Source organism: Macaca nemestrina, chromosome 18 (genome assembly GCF_043159975.1).
Source record: "Macaca nemestrina isolate mMacNem1 chromosome 18, mMacNem.hap1, whole genome shotgun sequence".
Taxonomy (NCBI): Eukaryota; Metazoa; Chordata; class Mammalia; order Primates; family Cercopithecidae; genus Macaca; species Macaca nemestrina.
Window position 1 is genome coordinate 52,938,351 of NC_092142.1, and position 20,534 is coordinate 52,958,884.

General features: G+C 39.3%; 1 protein-coding gene and 1 long non-coding RNA gene across 11 annotated transcripts in view; both read left to right on the forward strand.

Annotated features, from left to right (window-relative positions):
* Positions 1–20,534, forward strand: part of LOC105494095 (FTO alpha-ketoglutarate dependent dioxygenase) — a 445,404-nt gene that overhangs the window by 277,220 nt on the left and 147,650 nt on the right. The window lies entirely within an intron of this gene.
* Positions 1–20,534, forward strand: part of LOC139359879 (uncharacterized) — a 31,566-nt gene continuing 11,032 nt past the window's right edge. The window contains exon 1 of the long non-coding RNA XR_011616470.1: positions 1–20,534. This exon is cut by the window's right edge and continues 9,329 nt beyond it. This is a non-coding gene — a long non-coding RNA (uncharacterized lncRNA).

The following is a 20,534-nucleotide window of genomic DNA, read 5'->3' on the forward strand; positions in this document are numbered from 1 at the left end:
ACCGTGACTGGATGATGATTATGTGGGCATATACATTTTTCAAAACTTGTAGAACTTATACTAAACATCTATCCACTTTACCATATGTAAAATAAGTGTAAAATGAGTGAAATGGACTAGGTAGTAAACTGCAGAGCATATACCTCATTTAAAGGGGGCGATGATGAGCTCTAGCCAATGACTTCTCTTCAGAATATAGGCCCAGTGTTGCTACATTTTCAAGTAAAGCCAGAAATTCCCCTATTTATAAAAAATCTCAGGATATGTAGATTTATGGGCCCTGTTTGGTCAGACAAAATACCAGTTTTGTGATCTCTGAACTTTGGGCTTCTTAATTTGACTCTGAGGATCATTTTAGCTTCAACATTGAATGATGCCGACTTGCGGTGAGACCTCAGACAAAAAGATTAAACTTGCCTACACCTCAGTTTTTTTCACCTGTAAGCTGTTGATAATCCATGACTAACAGTACAGGGTTCTGATGAAGAGCATATGAAGTACCCTGTACAAAGCCACTTTGAAACATGAATAAGTAACGTAAAAATGCAAGTCACTATTACCTTTTTTATTATTATAAAGAATTATTTCCATTTTGAGAATTGTTATTGTTCAGAATTGAAGCACTAAACTTAGTAAAGATGACTAATAAAAACATCAAGATTCACCATGACTAAATGACTTGCCTGCAAATGATCGTGCAAACCTTTCATTATCCTTAGAGGGGAATGTTTCTGTTGTGTGTGGCAAAAAGAAAAGGCATTTCATTTGTACAGCTGCTCATATAAATTGCAAAAACCATGGGAACTGAAGTCCGAGGTACAGCAGTAGCATATAACGAAATGAACTTGATGCTATATTAAAGATTCTTTGTCACATGCACTCACTGCCTAGGAATTGGAATGCTCCAGCCTTGTCACTGACATTTTGTGAACAAGCAGCCTGTATTGGATGGTGATAAATGGATTATCTTAAATGTCATTCTGCACTGTTTTAGAGTTGCAAAGAGAGTTTTGATATTGAGTTGTTGGTTAGTATATTCTATATCAATCCTTTATGATGAAATAATCTCCTCAAGTTACATCCAGAAATGTCAAAGTTGCTTATTTCTTCAATCACCCGTAGCAGTGTTTCCATTACAAGATATGCAGAGAAGATTGTGTAATAATGTCAAACTATTTATAGAAACATTTCCTAGGAATCTCTACTCTCCTTGAGTTGTTTGTGTATTTAATACTAGAGATTTGTTTTTATATGTGTGTGTGTGTATATATATATATCTATTTCTAAATTGACTTCAGCTGAGGATGTTGTACTTTAGTTTTTATAGAGAGCACATTGAAAACTTGATAATATTAGCATTCAACAACTAAAACTAAGGCCACGCTAACATTTTGTAAATAGAAAGATTCGTGTATTTTGGTTTTAAATATTGTAATTTTTTTTTTTTTTTTTAGTGTTGCAGTTGCAGCTGTGTCCTAAAGGCTGTCAGGTTGTTATATGCATAACAAATTTAAACCTATTTATTTTGTCTAAAGTAGTATGCAATACTTTGCCCAAAGAAGTTTTAGTATTTATTTTATGCTAATTTCTGCATTATTTTATCTTTAATATTTTTTTATTTTCCAAATTTAATAAAATTATTACTATTACACAGAATGTAGTCCTTTGTATAAAGATTAGGTCCAGTGGATTTGTGTGGAAAGAAGCACAAAGTAGATTTTGAAAGCATATCTCACGTTTTACTTGGCAAACTTATTCTAAATATTGGCTTTCTTCCCTAAAGATAAGACCTTTCTAGATACAGATATTGAAAATACTCAATTAGCATATACAGAGTGGCTCCCTTCAGCCTCTCTGTACTCTACGAATCTTAACCGTCATCCCCTCATTCTACAGTCCTCAAAACAAAAGACATGTAATTTATATTTGAAAAATCAAAACAATATAAATAATATTAGAGTGGACCATATAAAATTACTGCTTTTATAGATCCAAACAGTCACATATGAGCAATTTTATTTGGCTCACCCAAACAGTGAAGATTTATATTGTATTTACTACATGCCAAACGTGTGCTGGATGTATATGAATTCATGTACTGATTATAGCAACCCTATGAGTAGGTACTATTATTTTCCCTGGCCTACAGATGACAACTTTGGGACATAGATTGATTAAGTAAGTGTCAGAACCAGGCAGCCTACCACGAGAGTCTTTGCTCGTCATCAGGACTCTGTGCTACCTCTCCAAAAAAGCACTCTCCCACCCCAGTGTCGTGCTTTTCACTGCAAAAATTTAATCATGTCTTTCATCTTACATGTCTTAATGTAGTATTCCTTTCAGCTATGCTAATCAAATATATTATTCTTTTCCTTCATAGTTTTTGCGCGTTATATCTTTCTTAAGATCAACTTTCTTTAAAAACTCTGTGTTTTTAAAGAAATTCGCTTTAATGGTATTCTGATGCTTTCATAGTTTTGTTTTCAGTGTTTACCTCTTTAATCCACCTGAACTTTACCTTTGTGACTGGCTGTTGAGTAGGGATTAACTTTATTATTAGGTTTTCAAATGGACAGGCAATTGGCATCTTTTATGGAATAAACCATTCTTGCCTCCACTGATTTGAAAAGACACTTTTATCATATACTAAACTTGCGGAAATTTGTGTGTCAGAGTTTTTTTGCCTAATTACCAAAACTTTGTGTGTTTTTAGATAATAGGGCCTGCCATCCTCCATTTTCTTTTTAGAAAATTTCATTAACCATTTTCATGGCCTTTTTGTCAGATGAATCTTAGATTCCGATAGTCAGATGCCATAAAAAATTCTAAATCCTGTTGGCATTTTAATATAAATGCATTGAATTTATAGGTGTGTATGTTGGATAATTTCTTTAATGTCTCCTCATCTATTAACATGTTTTACTTCATTTATTTATGTCATCTTTTGTGTTCTTAAGTGAATTTTAAAATTTTTCTTGACATTCTCCTTCATTTCTAGATATTTGTGTTTATTGCTGTTGTAATGGAATTATAGATATGTCTGATAACTGTTGAGTATTTACATTTATATAGTTACCTTACTAAATTTTATTAGTTCTGGTAGTTTTTCATTTGACTCTTCTGGAATTTCTAAGTAAGGAATTAAATAATTTAAAATAAAATGATGTTGCCTTTTTCTTTCCAATGTACTTTTGTTGGTCTTTTTTCCTGTCTTAGCTGATTTTTTTTGAATAATGTTAACTAATGGTAGGGATAATAGGCATCCTTTGATTTTTTTTTTTTTTTCCTGTTGTTAATTCAGATATTTCAAGTGTTTTGCAGTTAACCTGGAGATTTACTGAGATTTCTGATTAATATCCTTTATTCAGTAAAATAATTCTTACTCTCATTAATTCTCTTTAATGGTTGTTGCATTTAATCAGATACTGTTTTGAGGGGAGAAGGGTATCTACTGAGATGATGACATGAGTTTTCTCCTTTGTTTTTTAAATTGTGGCATATTACATTATTGGATCTTAAATTGTTGAATCATCTTTCCATTCCTGAAATAGAGCTTACTGTATCTTGATGTGATATACACAGGAACTTAATTTGGTGATATTTTATATATAATTTTCTATAGGTGATATTTTTCTATAGCGGTATTTTCTGATGCTCTCTGACCCTAGTTAACAGGTCTCGGTAGAACTCATTCATTCCTAACATTGCTGTGACGTTACTGTTTTGAAGCTTATCCAAAGCTTGATTGGCTTTTGATTATTTTAGCATTAAGGCTTTTGCATGCAACTTCACTCAAATCTTTGAAGTTTATTTCTGTTGATAGCTTTCCTTAGGAAAGGCATGAGTTTACTCTTCTAATTTTTTGCTCTTGCCTCCTATCTTCTTTATGGGGAAAGAGTATAAATATTTCTTTGAAGCATGATGAGTATAAATATTTCTTTGACACCTTTATGAAACCTGGAATTGTCCCTTTTCATTTGGAAAGAATAAACTTTTCTTGCTCGTCATTCTGTATGCATAAAACTATAGTTTTAGTTTGTCTGATTTATATGCAGTGTTTCCCAAAATACAGATATTTATTTATTTATTTATTTATTTAGAGACAGGATCTCGCTTTGTTGTCCAGGTTGGAGTGCAGTGCTGCAAACATAGCTCACTGCAGCCTCAAACTCCTGGGCTCAGAGGATCCTCCTACCTGTCTGCCAGGTAGCAAGTACTGCAGGCATGCACCACCATGACTGGCTAAGTTTTAAAAAATCTTTTTGTAGAGACAGGGCTCTCACTGTATTGCCCAGGCTAGATGTTTAGTATTTTATGGTGAGAAACAGTGGGGTTAGAGAAGACAGTATTGTTTCATTGTATGTATGTATGTCACCCTTGGCAAGTATCACTAATCTCGATGCACATTTTCCTTCTAAACTTGTATATAGCCTTCTTAACACAGCACATCAAATAGCTAGTACCAATTGATTGACACTTGCGATTTAAATGAGACCTATTTGTACCCCCTAGTATGGAAATAGCATTCTTTGGAAGCCAGGAGTCCTAAGCTTTCAGTCTCTAATTTGCAGTGTGAAACATCAAGCTATTTCAAAATTTAATCTTAGTTTTCAACAGCTATACAATGAAGAGATTAAACTGGATAATATAATAGATTTTCTGATTCTGTTTACATATGCTGCTTCATTATTTCAGGGCCAGCCAGACATTGTTTTAGGATTTGTAAATCTCGACTAAACTGTGTAATTGTAACTTTATTATTCCTATTTTGTTATTTTCTTGTTCATTTGTGATTTTGAGATTGTAAATACATTTGCCGTTTAGCTAATTCTCTTTTGTGGCCAAGTACTTTCTCTTACTTTTAAAATTAATAAAGGCTCATTGTAGAAAATTTGAAAATTGTAGAAAAGCACAAAAAGAAAATAAAAATTACCCATAATCACCAGGTGCGGTGGCTCACACCTGTAATCTCAGCACTTTGGGAGGCCGAGGTGGGCGGATCACTTGAGACCAGGAGTTCGAGACCAGCCTGGCCAACGTGGTGAAACCCCTTCTCTACTAAAAATACAAAAATTAACTGGGCGTGGTGGCGCATGCCTGTAATCCCAGCTACTCGGGAGGCTGTGGCAGGAGAATTGCTTGAACTCAGGAGACAGAGGTTGCAGTGAGCTGAGATCATGCCGCTGCACTCCAGCCTGGGCGGTAGAGCGAGACTCTGCCTCAAAAAAAAAAAAAAAAAAAAAACCAAAAAATTACCCATAATCCTGCCACCCCGATGGTTAACACTTGGTGTGTGATTAGAAATATTTCTGTTGTTAAAATTGTTATACTCTTTTTCATAGAATATTATTATATACGTCACTGAAAAATGATTTTCCTCAATATATACAATCATTTATTTTTGTCATATCTCTTTAGGGTTTCACTTTTAAATATTATGACAGACATCCTTTTATAAGAATCTTTGATGCTTTCTCGAACAGATTCCTAGATATGGAATTACTAGGTGAAGCAGAGTGTACATTTTAAGTTCCTAACAAATTACAAGTTCTTGAAAAATATGTCTGGAATGGATGTTTGAATAAAATATTGCCAATTTGATTTCTAGAAAGGTGAACCAATTTACAGATTCACCAAGAGATGGGGAATGCCTCTCCCATCTCAAGTTTGGCAGCGTGTTTAAAATCATCTTCTCCAACTTTATGGATGAAAAGTAACAGCATTTCTTTATCACTACTGTGATTGGGTATTTTTTATGTTTATGGCTGTGTGTGTGCGTGTGTGAATTTCTTGTCCTCTACATTTTCCCCTTCCTTTTGTGGCATACATGTTAATTGTTAACAACTGCAGTGGCTATGAGCTCATTATCAAAGTGTTGCTCCATAATTTAAATTATACCCAACTTTGGGGGCAAAAATCCCAATTTGGAGGTCAAAAAGAGACCAAAACGTCTCTGTACATGTCACATGACTTTGCTTGCACTAACTCTGCCTTCCTAAATTACAGTCTCTAATTAAGAAGTGTTAGTCTCCTGGCCAACTCTTAGGGTTATTTTTGAGGCTCCTTGGATGCTTGCACCCTTCCAGAGGGCTGTTACTTTGCCCCGTCTCTGGCAGCTCATTTGCTTCCACAGGCAGCCTTAAGCCAAAGCACATTGGCTTATTCAATCTGGTGTCTGGACCTTAAAACCTGGCTTCTCAGTTTATGATGCTCACCAGTAAAATACTCACGGCTCTTCTTGCCATGAAGAGAACCAGGCTTGCTTAGCTTAGCTTCATGTGTGGCCTTCGTGAATCAAAATAAGAAGGTAGAACTAGTCCCACCCTTAAGCCAAGAAGAACTGGTTAGTCATGAGGTGAAGCCACATGACTTTGCTCTTTTCTATTGTGTCTTCTAATTGTTTCTGACAAGAATCCCTGAATTTCTCCCACACTCTTCTAGCTTGATGCTATCAGGCTCCTTTTTAAACAATTGTGAAATTAGTAACTAACCTCTGCTTGCTGATGAGATTGTTTGACAGCCTTTTGCTACCTGGAAACCAGAATGACTGGAAAGAGACCTGTTTATGCATTTTTCATGTTCCATGCTAGGCAAAGAGGTTATAGCCTACATGTGGACTCTAAGCTAAGGAGGCTGATACGTGGGGAGGGAAAAGGGCTGAAATCCAATGCATATGCCCCTCTTCAATCCTGGGAGATTGTATTTGCCAGTCAGAGGCACCTTTTTCTAATTTGCCCAGAGGTGCTGAAAAAGGTGACTGAGGCCCTGCTCAACTGCCTGAACAACTTACAGAAGTGCCTCTCCTTCCAACCAGGTTAGGATCCAAAAAGCTGTATGTAACACCTCTTGTTTGTAAATCCACGGTGGCATTAAGCAGCTGCTGGGAGTACAATCTGTTAGGGACAGGCTTTTGCTCCAGTATTTTGGTTTGTTCTTATCAGTAAATCTAAAGTTCCTAAGTAAAGAAGCTTCTGTATTTAAATAGCTCAAAATACAACAGGCTTGTTTTTTTAATAGCAGCATTGTTTTTCTTTCCCAAAGCAACCATAGCTGAGACAGGATTAGACGCAAAAACCACTTGCTGATACAGTTTGGAATTGCAAAATTCTAAATTCCAACAGATTCATATTATATGCCAGTATAAACAGAGTGTAGCCAGTTTTCCTCAAAGAGATAACATGGGTTCTCCACAGTACTTTTGACCAAACAAGCCATTATTAAACTTGGAGAGAAATTTTTGGCTGGGCACCTTGGCTCACACCTGTAATCCAGCATTTTGGGAGGCTGAGGCAGGAGGATCACTTGAGGCCAAAAGTTTTGAGACCAGCCTGGGCAGCATAGCAATGCTCTGTCCATACAACGAATTTAAAAATTAGCTGGGTGTTGTGGTGTGTGTCTGTAGGCCCAGCTAACCAGAAGACTGAGGTGGGAGGATTGCGTGAACCCAGGAGGTTGAAGCTGCAATAAGCCATGATTGTGCCACTGCATTCCAGCCTAAGCAACAGAGCAAGACCCCATCTCTTAAAAAAATGGGGGCAGAGTTCTAATGGCATCCAAAGGCAAAGGCCCATATTCCCTGGTGTTCCCCAAATCATTGCAACAAAAAAGCAAAGCCATTTACCCTCCAAGTAATGTCAGTAAACATAAAGGAAAACCTGAAGCTTTCCTGCTTAAGAGCCATCCTGAGGCCTGGCATGGTGGCTCACGCCTGTAATCCCAATGCTTTGGGAGACCGAGACAGGCGAATCAGGAGTCTGGAGTTTGAGACTAGCCTGGCCAACATGGTGAAACCCCATCTCTACTCAACATACAAAAATTAGGGCCGGGTGCAGTGGCTCGCACCTGTAATCCCAGTACTTTGGGAGGCCGAGGCGGGCAGACCACCTGAGGTCAGGAGTTTGAGACCTGCCTGGCCAACATGATGAAACCCTGTCTCTACTAAAAATACAAAAAATCAGCTGGGCATAGTGGCGGGCACCTGTAATCCCAGCTAGTTGCGAGGCTGAGGCAGAAGAATCACTTGAACCTGGGAGGCGGAAGTTGCAGTGAGCCAAGATCGCGCCACTGCACTCTAGCCTGGACAACAAGAGTGAAACTCTATTTTTAAAAAAAAGAAAAATTAGCTGGGCATGGTGGTGGACGCCTGTAATTCTAGCTACTCAGGAGGCTGAGGCGGTAGAATCATTTTAATGCAGGAAGTGAAGTTTGTGGTGAACCAAGATCGTGCCACTGCACTCCAGCCTGGGCGACAGAGTGAGATTCTGTTAAAAAAAAAAAAAAAAAAAAGAAGAAGAAGAAGAAGAAAAAAAAAAAAGCCATTCTGAGCTTCATTTCAGTATCTCCATCCTAGGCCTTAGAGAAAAATTCAGTCCTCACCTTACCACACTCTGTTATTAGAAAGCATTAAGAAGGAGGTGTTTTAAGTTCTTCTCAACCTTATTGTGGATGAAGGGGAAGGATTGCACCCTTATGAGAGGGCACGGCACACCTCCAATACACCTCTTTTCTTTTGTCTGCCCACGTTTGTGACTCTGATGTCCTGGAGCACTTTATGTGAGACTTAGATTTTCTTTTTTCATGGTGTAAGTTAAATATGAAGTAATCTTGATTAGGCCTTTTGTTCACATAACCAATGAACCAATGAAAACCTTGGTGATATTCATGTGTCTAATATTATCATCTGAGGGGTTTCAGCGAAACACCTTAACTTTAGGGTTCAGAGAGGTTTCATTCTCACGCCAGATCCAGAAGTTCCTATTATAATACCTGCTTGCATGAACTTGTTCATGGTACTCACTGGTACAAATTGATGGCTTCAAGTGACAGAGTGCTCAGTAATATTGCCCTCTTGGAAGCTGTGCCCAAGAAACTTCGTTTCCTCACTGGGCTCTGCAGCTGTCGAAACTTCATCACTTTTCACCTGAATCCCTATGATGCCTTTTGCAAATGAGGAGCTGGTGAGAAAAATATGCAGCTCGAAGCTGGCAAAGTTTTAAGTGGGTAAAGCTGGTAGTGTTAAGATCATAGCCCCAAATTACTTAAGGGCTTCTGCTAACATGAAAATAAGACTCTTGACTGCTGAGAGATTGGATATTCAGATAGATTTTTTTATGAAGGAAATAAATATTTCAACATGCAAACACTACCCAAGCGGGTAGTGATGCTTCAAAACAGGGTCAGAGGTCAGGTTTTTTTCGTTTGTGTTTTTTGGGATGGCTCCAAGTTTAAAGGTATTACACATCACTACCTACCCCGAGCCTCACATGGTAAAGTAATTACTGCTAGCTAGTGGAAAATATGTACATTCATTTTTATTTCCAAAGATCCTGAGATTTCTCTCTGTGCTTTTTGTGGTCCTCATTATAAAAAATATATCATGAAGAATGATGGTTTTTCTCCATCCTAACAGTAAAAAGAGTCAAGCTGAAAATGCATGTCTGATGCTCAACTTTTTTTAACAAACTTAATTTTGGAGGAATAAATAAGCATAGAATGTATTTATTCTTTAGAGAATAGTAGAGTTCATTTTTATAGTTTGGCTTTAAAACATGCAACAGACCCGTAGGGTATTGGATAATTTTTAGAGGAGACGCTGACCTGCTGGTCAGCCAGTTTGAGGGAATTGGGGCCCAGGATGTCTTCAGGCAAGCATAAAGATGTGTGGCATACATTGTTACGAAACTTAAACACTGACTTTCTCGGTGGAGTGGAATTTGGGTGACTGTTGGAATTGCTAAACAGGACTTAGAGTTTCAGAAACCCTTTTCTCTCTGCCTTCAAGTAGGGAAGATAATTATTTGCTGAGCAATTAATTTAAATTCTCTCTCTCTCTCTCTCACACACACACGCGCGCACACACACACACACACACACACACACACACACCCAGATATGGTAAGCTCAGATCTCTGCAGAAGCCAGCAGATAATGTCAACGAGTGAAGCAGGGTTGGTATAATACATTAGGGAGTTGTGGGGACAAGAAAGAACTAGAAAGCACACCCCCGGTCTAAGAGGACAGCCAGCACTCTGCTCCCAGCCAACTGCTGCCGTGAGACAATATGGGCCTACTGTTGCGTATGGCTCAGGTTTTTTGTTTTTTGTTTTTTTCCCAAAAGAAGCCAGAAATCCAGATGTTTATAGGAAAGGTATTTTTATAAAAATTTTAGCATCTAATTTAAAACACTGTTTGAAAATGTATTTGAGGGCTAACTTTGGCCTCCCGGCCACTAGGTTGTAACTTCAGCTTTCAAAAACTGCAAAAGTTAGAGCCAGCGGCAGTAGTGGCCGTACCTTCTCATTCTCTAAGGGAGGTGTTTGGAGAGTGGTGCATTCTAAACAATGGCTGTTCTGTGGCTTAAAACCCTATTGTGAAGAACACAGAGTGACTCTGAAATTGAGGGCAGCTTGTCTCATTTATATCATTTCTTTTTAGTGACATAGATCCTTCGTTAAGGCCAACTTTTAAGGGAGTCGAGTTGCAGAAAGTTTACAGGGCGTAACCGCCCTCACCTTGCTTTTCTTACTGACTTTTAACCATCACAAAGTAATTACTTTACCTCCTCTATCCCTCCCTTGGAATGTGTCTTTTTTTTTTTTTTTTTTTTTTTTGAGACTCACGCTGTCACCCAGGCTGGAATGCAATGATGCCATGACGGCTCACTGTAGCCTCGACCTCCCCAGCTCAAGTGATCCTCCCACCTCAGCCCCCCAAGTAGCAGGGTCTACAGCACCCACCATGATGCCTGACTACTTTACTTTGTATTTTTTTGTAGAGACAGGGTCTTGCCGTGTTGCCTAGCCTGGTCTCAAACTCCTGGGCTCAAGCCATCCTCCTGCCTCAGCCTCCCAAAGTACTGGGATTACAGGCATGAGCTACTGTGCCCAGCCAGAATGTGTTACTCTTTAAAGTACATTGTGAGGCAGGACAGTATTCACACTGCCTTTCCCAGAGCCCCTAAGCATCCACTGAAGATGGTGTCCCTACTGCAGTCAAACAGAAATTCTGAGTAATGACTGGTTTAATAATGATCAGATAGACCAGAAAAGTCCTCGACTAAGTCAGTGATACTAGGATAGGATTATTTTAATTATTTTAATATTGATTCTTTTGTTGTCTTTTGGACTGTTTAGCTGTCACTTTTTCTCTTGGCATTTGAGGTTTCGGGATACGGAGTAAAATGATGGAAATGTGTTTGTTTTTCAGGGCAGAGAGGAGTGGTGGTGAGTAGAGAAATTACATTGTGTCCGTCCTTCCAAATAGGTGAAGTTTAGTTTAAAACCTGCCATTAATTCCTGGCCTCTGGCAAGAGTGGTACAAGGTTACCTGTTTGTTCCAGTATGTGTAGGGAGGGGCTGGAGGTTGGGGAGAGAGAAGGGTGGCAATTAGTCCATGACATTTATGACCCATTTATAAAATACAAATGAAATAATTGGTTACAAAATCATGGCAAGCCTTCACTTGTCTTTTATAAACTTGTTCTCAACACACTGTGAAACTTAATGGACACCCTTTGTAGAAAGTGAGGAACAACAGCCATTCTGAAGAGACCGATTCATAGCATTCAACCTGAGACTAGCTATGGTGGCGAAGATTCTCCAAGTACGTTCCTCATTCTCATCTCAGATAGCCGCATTATTATTGTAGATCCAGAGGCAGGGAATTTGTAGATTCCTCAGTCAGGGAATTGCCACAGTTTTGGTGTAGGATGACCAGATACGAGAAAGAAAAAAATTTTCCCACAAATATTTAAATGCATGGGGCACTTTGGGGTCTTTGCTGAGATTAGAGCCCTGTGTGTTTATAAATAAAAGGAGAATAAACAAAAGGCAGCATGCACTGGCAGTCCCCTCCTTCCTGCCCTATTAAAATGCTGTGTGAGGTGGCATCGAGAAAATAAACGCCAAGGTTGACCCCAAATGTAGGGCCCAGGTGATTTTTCTTTCAAATCCCCTTTCAGTTCCCCACCTCTGACTCTTAGTCTTTCTCTCCTTCCCCACCTCTAGAGAGAGGACATTTCCCGAATAAAATGAAAATCAAAGCTAGAAGCTAATCATATTTTTAAAGTCAGATGTGTTGGGGGTATAACTGGAAGCTAATTTTTAAAAGAATCTTGCCGTATCTTTGATAAGGAAGTGCTTGGCTTAAAGAGTGTAACCTCCAGTTTTAGCAGAGATGTTTCCTTTAGTTTTGAAACATTCTTCCTTTAGTTTTGAAACATTCTTCAACATTTCAGGTTCATGATCAAAAACGGCTGACTGGATTTAAGTCCTTTATTTTCTACACTCCTGAGTAAAATTCTGAAAAACTGGCCGGTCTAGTTTAGAGAAGAACACTGATGTGGGAGTATTTTCACCATGCATTCTTGCTCTAAATTCTTTGCTTCTAGTGATAGACTATTCTACTTTTGAAATAAGTTCACGTTGCTCTAACACTTCATAAGTTCAATCTTTTTCTCATTCTGTTTAAAATAACCACCATGACCACCAAACGCCTGAAATTCATTGTCGTTAAAATTATGATAGAAATAGACAGGGAAAACCTAAGAGTGAACGCTACCCGGCAAATCTGGGTTAAACAGGTTCGAGTTTTTCCAGAGCACACTGTTTAGGATTTCAGGTTCCTGTTCCTTTAAACTGACTTTGGGAAAGCCATTTACCATCTCAGATACATGGTGTTTCTCTGCTCCTTTGTGAGGACTAACCATATGTCCCCACCACTGTGCACCAAAGCTGAATATCATCGCAAACACTCTGGATCCTTCTGACGGGCGTTTGTGTGGTACACAGGAAGGGGTGCATTATGAATATGCAATCACTGGCATGTAACGTTGTCTTCTGCTAAAAATACAAAAAGGGTACTCTGATCTCAGAGTTGGGAGCTGATTTCTGATTTCAGCCTAGACAGGTCTGCTTAAAACTATAATCAAGCTGATTGTATTGTCCTGGAATTCTAATTTCCAATTTAGGGTTTTGCTATATAATCTCTAGTAGAGTGTGTCTAATCTTTATGAAACCCAGAGTCTTTGTATAAACTCTATGGATTTTCTTCCATGCGTCTAGGTTGAGCTGAGCTGTATCTTTAGGCTGAGCTATAGAGACATTAAATTACTGAGTAAATGAAGGCAACGTTGTTATGTCACTCTGTCTTTCTGAAAGACCAACTCAAATTCTGTCTGCTGTAGCTTTGATCCTTTTCATTTAATTCTAAGTACACTTGTTATTATAGTAACTGTTGTTTGTATGTTATTTTAGCTTTTTACTTAAGTAGCTATTTAGCAATTTAAATGAAAATGTAATTAGGTTACATCTGTTTTACATGCATGTAATACCACGCAGATGTAAACTTCTATTAAAGCCATATTTTCTTTTTGGCAAGAAAACGCAAAAACAAAATCGTACCAGTCACTGGAATACATCTTGCTCTTAAAAATAATAATAGTAAAAAAAAAGAATATACAGACCACTGTGCCATTATGTATATGGTGGTTAGAGTACACCACTTCTATTTTTTGAAAATTAAAAAAAAATATATTAACAAGTAAGAAACAAGCATTCTGTTCTGTGCTCCTTCTTATAGTTTATCTGGATATGGTGTTTAAAATGACAACACAGCCAGGGGTGGTGGCTGACGCCTGTAATCCCAGCACTTTGGGAGGCCGAGACAGGCAGATCACCTGAGGTGAGAGGTTCAAGACTAGCCTAGCCAACGTGGTAAAACCCCATCTCTACTAAAACTACAGAAAAATTAGCTGGGTATGGTAGCGTGCGCCTGTAATCCCAGCTACTCGGGAGGCTGAGGCAGGAGAATCGCTTGAACCCGGGAGGTGGATGTTGTATTGAACCGAGATCACGCCACTGCACTCAAGCCTGGGCCACAGAGAAAGACTCTTGTCTCAAAAAAAAAAAAAAAAGAAAGAAAAATGACAATACAGCTTCCCCCCCATTCTATGGGTTTGTGCACACAGAAATATACCCATCCTCCCATCACAAACACTGGTTCTTCCAACTCCATAGCTAGTGGAAAGAGTCAAAAGCAGCCGAGATTCTAACCTAGCTCTGCTTTAAACTGACTTTGGTAAAGCCATTTTACTCTTCAGTATTATTTTTTAAAAAACCAAGAGTAATATTTGCCCAATTTGCCTCATAGACATGTTGTGAGGCTCAAGGGAGATAATGAATACGTAGGTACTTTGAAAAGTATAAAATGCAATCGTTAGAAGGTATTATTAGTATATTAGTCTGAAAACAGCATAAGCAATAAGCCCCCCAGATACCCACACATTTTTGTATGTACAATGGGGATTGAACTTAGAAAATTAATTCTCCTGTTTTGGGAACCATTGCCTCCCTTATAGCCTGTTAATAGGATTTATAAAACATCATTTCAGACAAAGTCATTTATCTTATTTGCTAATGAGACACAAAATTTGGACTGTCTGGAACCAGGTAACATTTTAAGAGTTGCCCATTTGTTTCATACATGTTCAGCTTTTCCGTGCAGTCATTTTTAATGGGGGTTTTTATAGCATCAATAAAAATATTTTCATATAATTCTTCCTTGTAAATATGGTTAAACTTTTAGCTTTCTGCTACTTGGTGACCTGTTAAATAACTTAATGTACTTTGAAATTGATTGTTCAGTGCCAAGACAATAAGAAACCAGGAGGAGCCAGCTTTATTTTTTACATTGGGGCCTTAAGTTGGGCTATGAAGAAAAAATTCTGGCAGGGTTTGCAACATCCAACTTTTAAGGGTTTTTTAATCTGAAAGAGGGAACATGGACTAGAATGCCTGTTTCTCTTCCTGTCTGTCTTAAGTAATATCTTAGATGGCAGGAAAAGGAAATATTCTACCCATGTAATAACATATCTACCATTTATTGAGCACCTACTATGTGGCAATTTGCATTCTAAATGCTTCATATATTATCTCATCTGATCCTTATGGCAGACTCATAGGTAGGTAGTACTGTTATCTCCTATTTTGTAGTTGAAGAAATTGAAGTCTAGAGAGGTTAAGAATCTTTCTCAAGGCAAGATAGCTAGTGAATGGTAGAGCTAAGGGTTTAACCTTGGCCATCTGGCACCAAGACATAGGTTTGAACCCATTATGCCTTATCATACCTCATATAATACTAGGGATTCGGTTCTTTTTTCTTTGTATTGGTTTTGTCATCTGAATCAAATGTCTTTGACCTGGAAAGAATCTTAAAATATTCTTCTGCCCCCTCCCTCTTTTATCCCAATTCAGAAAACCGTTTTTAGGAGACCTAGGTGACATAAAAATGAAAAGAAATGAGGCATGGTGCTCATGGTACTCACAATTCAGTTAGTGAGGGGGGTTGATAAATAAAGGGGTATAGCTAAGTAGACCGCCAAGGAGGATGACATGCGCACTAAGCTGATACTTGGCTGATGTGCTCTGAGAGGCCAGTGCAGGCAGCAGTCAAGGTCAGTTGAAGCTTCATTTGACCTGGGCATGAAAGAATGTGCAGGACTGTGGTAAGCAAAGGAGACAGGTGGTGTTTCAGGCTTCAGGAATAGAATGAGCAGGGAGTTGGAGGAAAGAAAACACAAAGTGGCCTATTACAATAGTTCCGGCAAGAGATGGGGAAACCTTCAACCTGGTCACCAGCAGACAACATAAAGCAGGAAGTAAAATGGCATTGCAAAGGCAAGGTGATGGGATTTGGTGATTGATCAGCAGTCAGGAGAGCATTGGAGGCAGGTACTGGGGTCTCGAACCCAGTAGGATAGTAGGAATGTTCATCATAAAAGGCAACTCCGATTTGGGAACACTCATTGTCGTTAGGGAGGTAGAATAGGGCAGATGGCAAGAACTTGGAGTCTATATTCAGATGGTCCTGGGTGGCAGTCTGTGCTCTCCCACTTGCTGGTAGAGTTACTTTCAGCAAGTCACTTGTTTAGACTCCAGTCTCCTCCTCCGTAAGGTGGGAATAATCTTAATACAGCTGACTCTTGAACAACACAGGTTTACGCTGTGCAGGTTCACTTATACGTGGGTCTTGAAAAATAAAAGTTGCACCAAGTGTGCCTGCCTCTCCTGCCTCCCCTTGCGCCTCTTCTGCCTCTGCCACCTCTGAGACAGCAAGACCCACCGCTCCACTCTCTCCTCCTCCTCCTGAGCCTACTCAACATGGAGACAAGGAGGATGAAGACCTTTATTTTAAGATAGTCCACTTCCACTTAATGAATAGTAAATGCATTTTCTCTTCTTTGTGATTTTCTTAACATTTTCTTTTCTCTAGCTTACTTTATTGTTAAGAATACAGTATAGAATGTGTGTGTGTGTGTGTGTGTGTATATATATATCCATCATACAAAATATATGCTAATTGACTGTTCGTGTCATCAGTAAGGCTGCCGGTCTATTAATAGTTAAATTTGGGAGGAGTCAAAGTTTGTACACAAATTTTAGCCTGCAGGGGGTCGAGTGCCCCAATCCCTACATTGTTCAAAGGTCACATGTAGTGACCTCCTAGCGTTATTGGAGCTAAGGTAATACCTGTAGCATGCATAGTACAGTGCTTCATAGCATACATTCAATGAATTATCACTTAGTAGCCTCCTAATTTGGGTGAGTAGGATTTTATCCCCATTTGATAGATGGGGATATTAAAGTTTGAGTAGGGAGAGTAGCTTTCCAAAGTCCTAAAGCCAGTGAGGGCTGGCAGGGGTGAGTAGAGCCAGGCTCCTGCCTCGTGGTGCAGTCTCTGACTTCCTCAATTCTAAGTCCCTTGCTGCCCTCACATCAGAGAGTGGCAGGCCAAGTATTCTGGTGCTGTTACTTTGACCTTCCTCCCATAGAGGCTGGATATAGCAGAGGCAGGCACTGTCTCTTCTCTTACCTTACCTTCTGTGGCCATTTATTGAGCATGTGTGATGTGTCTCACATGCTTTTACATGCTTTGCATACATTTCTTTTTCTTTCTTTCTTTCTTTCTTTTTTTTTTTTTTTTTTTTTTTGAGACAGAGTCTTGCTTTGTTGCCCAGGCTGGAGTGCAGTTGTATGATCTCAGCTCACTGCCACCTCGGCCTCCCGGGTTCAAGCAATTCTCCTGCCTCCACCTCCCAAGTAGCTGACATTGCAGGCGCCCGCCACCAGACCTGGCTAATTTTTGTATTTTTAGTAAAGACAGGATTTCACCATGTTGGCCAGGCTGGTCCTGAACTCCTGACCTCAAGTGATCCACCCGCCTCAGCCTCCCAAAGTGTTGGGATTACAGTGCTTTTCATACATTTCTAATGACTGAGTATAGGTTTTCATTTTCTCCCTTTGCTTTCTTCCTATAAATCAGACATTCATTTTTTTCTAGAGTCCTTTTGGGCACCCCAGAGGGAGTTGTATCCTTTTGTGTGTGCCCTGTGGAATTTTCGTGGCAACGTAAGTTGTATTTCTTCATGACTCGCCACCATAGGAAGACCACCCAAAACGTACCCTCTTCTGTAACCCAGATCTCAGCGTGTGTCCTTGTTTTCAGCGTGTCCGAGTGAAGCCATTAAGTAGGTAATATACTGTTAGACCCAGATCATGGTGCTTGGGAAAACAACACCCAAGCCTCGTGATTAATAAGCACTGTTAATTGTTAAGCTGTTGTTGCTGATGTCTGACCTCACGGGGTTTGTGCTGTGACAGCCCTTTCACGTTGATGAGGTAAATGAGTCTCTGCCATGATGGCTGGGAGAAGCGGGACAGAGTATCAGATCGTGTTTCACCAGCAAAACAAGGTTGATTTACTGTGTTACACGAGGGTGAAGTGGACCCAGCACCACTGCACCCCATGCTTTGATTCCCTTGTCTGCTAAGTATGCAAGCACAAAACAGCTTTAACACAATTTTTTACCTAGAAAGGAGCCTGGGGCTGCATCCAAGTACATTTAACATATGAAAATGGAGCTGCTTTGAACTTGTATGTTTTTGATAACTGCTTGGTATGCTTCCTGGAGGATCACCTGTAGGCTTTTCTTTCCAAATCCTAATCCCTTTGATTAAGTGCCAGGACAGATAGCTCTCATTGAATAACTCCAGTCTCATAATTCTTCCTTCATTCAGAGTTGAAAGGGAACAGCTCCAGCTTCAATAGGCACATCCTCAGATTCTAAAGTCATTCAAACACTTTAAAACTGGAATTGTTTTGTTCTCAAGTAGGGTTCAGTTGGGCTACTGAATGTTTACACAAGCTAGTTGCTGCCAGGAACTGTAGGATGGGGAAGAAAAGCACACTTCTCTCCGCCTCCACCCAGCCCCCTTGCCTTGCTTCTCTCTGCCTCTGTAACCAAGAAGGATTACAAGGACGACTCTGAGTGTTAGAAGTTTCAAAGCAACCTGGCAAGATTGTTTGTAAATGTGGACATAAGAACGTGCTTGACTCTTCCTGTTTTCTCTCCTCCATGAGACCAGGCTGAACATTCCTCCCCTCTCCTCCCAACCCCCTTTCGGAGGAAGGAAAACAACCATGTTCTTTTTATCTTTACAAATGTGCCTGGTGGGGACTAATCTAAACCAGTTCAAGATGCCTTTGCTTAAGCCTGTTTAGAGGAATGGAAGGTGCTGCAGAGTTGGAAATAGAGTGGCATATGGGCCTCTTTGCCACCCCGCTCCTGAGCCCGCTGCCTCTTTTTTGTTTTTGTAGGTTTCTTGGCACCTACCTGGATTTCTGCTGAGATCTCTGTTTCAGGTCTTTTCAGAGATCATGTTTCCTAAAAGATGGTTCCTTTCTGCTGAACATCCTGTCTCTGTCCTATTTGGCCAGATAGTACTTCAATTGGGAAAAGCCATCTTTCTCTTCGTGCCTGATGCCCTATTTCAGAAGGAAGCCTGAAAAGTCATTTCCATGTTCTGTGTGTGATTGTGCCCTGCCCAGCTTGTCACGGTTGTTCCCTCTCAGATGAGCAATTCCTATCCTCCTGTTTGCCCACCAGATGAAGGCAAGGATTGTAACCCATTATTAGAGCATCGAGGACCTGAGTTCCCCACTCATGTTGAACTTGAGGCAAGACTGGGAGGTTTATTCCCCTCTGGCTACTCTCCCACTTGTAAAATGGGGCAACATCACTAATCATTGACACCAAACCTTTGTAAAGAATATAGCATAATAATAAAAGGAATGGTGTTACGTAGTGATCAAGAAGGTTCAAGACTGGAATCTACTCCATAAGGAAGGACACAAAAAGATTCAACAGTGAGCTAGACACATCTCATCTGAACACATTTTACAGACGCCTGTTGAACTACAAGTTCTATCTAGGACTGTAGTAAGACTTGACCCTGCTTAGCCTGGCAATTTTGACCCATTGATGGTAGAAGTTTATTAACAGCCCTATTCATTTAGATCCTTCCCTGTTTCTACTTTTCTCTTTCTCTCCCCGGAAGGTTTTTATGACATTGTAATCATTCATAATTTTAAAATGTCTTCAGTTGTGCTTAAAAACAGCACTTGATTTTAATGGGTACTGCTTAACCATAGAAAGATTGTGTCTGTATTACTGTCGGTTCTTACAACAATACTTTGGAACGAAAGTAGAAAGTTTATGACACATTTTATTATATTCCTAAATGTGAAAGAGGATTCTAATTTAAAAATAAGTGGCTATACTTTTTAATTCTTATTTAGCCTCTGTAGCTGTTTTAATATCCCTTTTATGGTTGACTGGTCGATGTTTTAAAACAAGTTCTTCAGGGACTCTATGCCCATTAGTCTTTGGCAATAAAATCTGAACTTTACTAAAATAAAACATGATGCCATGGAGCAATTAAGAGGGGAACTTTCAGAGATGACCATGAATATGAAATACCGTGATTTATATTATTAATGGATTTGGGGAAAACCAGCCCACCTCTTTTAAGCTCAACTATGTGTATTTGGGGGGTTTTATATTTTTAATTTATTTCTTTGTTTCTCTCAAGGCAGTAGGGGTTCCATCGCAAGCTCTTAAGGTCTACCAATCCTCCTTTTGTAGCCTGCTGCTTCTGAATATGAGCCTTTCTTTTTTCATTTTATTTGGAAAACGGGGTGATGTCACTTAGGAAAGCATTTTTCCCAAAAGTGGTTTCAGGAACCAGAATCTGGTGAAGTGTTATTTAAAAGCGATAACATAGTAAAACTGTGCTTTGTGCTTTAAATAATTGTAGGATTTATGGGATATATCCCTAACCTGTTCAGTTTCATGGAAGGACAAAATACAGGGATTCATTTTATCATCGTTTTCTTAAAAATTTTGAAACCCAGTTGACAGTCATTTCTCTAGCATTATAATAAGCTCTTTGTGTTTATAAACGTAGTTCATAGTAATTTTTGGAGTGCTGCAATTTGGTAGTTATTTAATTTGCAAATGGGATTGGCCTCTCTAACCTCTAAAGGAACTAGTTCCTTTTAATGCTTTAAAACTTTCATTGACTCTCAATTGCTAACTACAGGAAAAAGTTCAGGTTTTAAAAGTCCTTACTTGCGTTTCAGCCTCCTCTCCCTGTTTCCTCTATGAACAGCCCCCCTCCCACTCCCTTTCTTTCAAT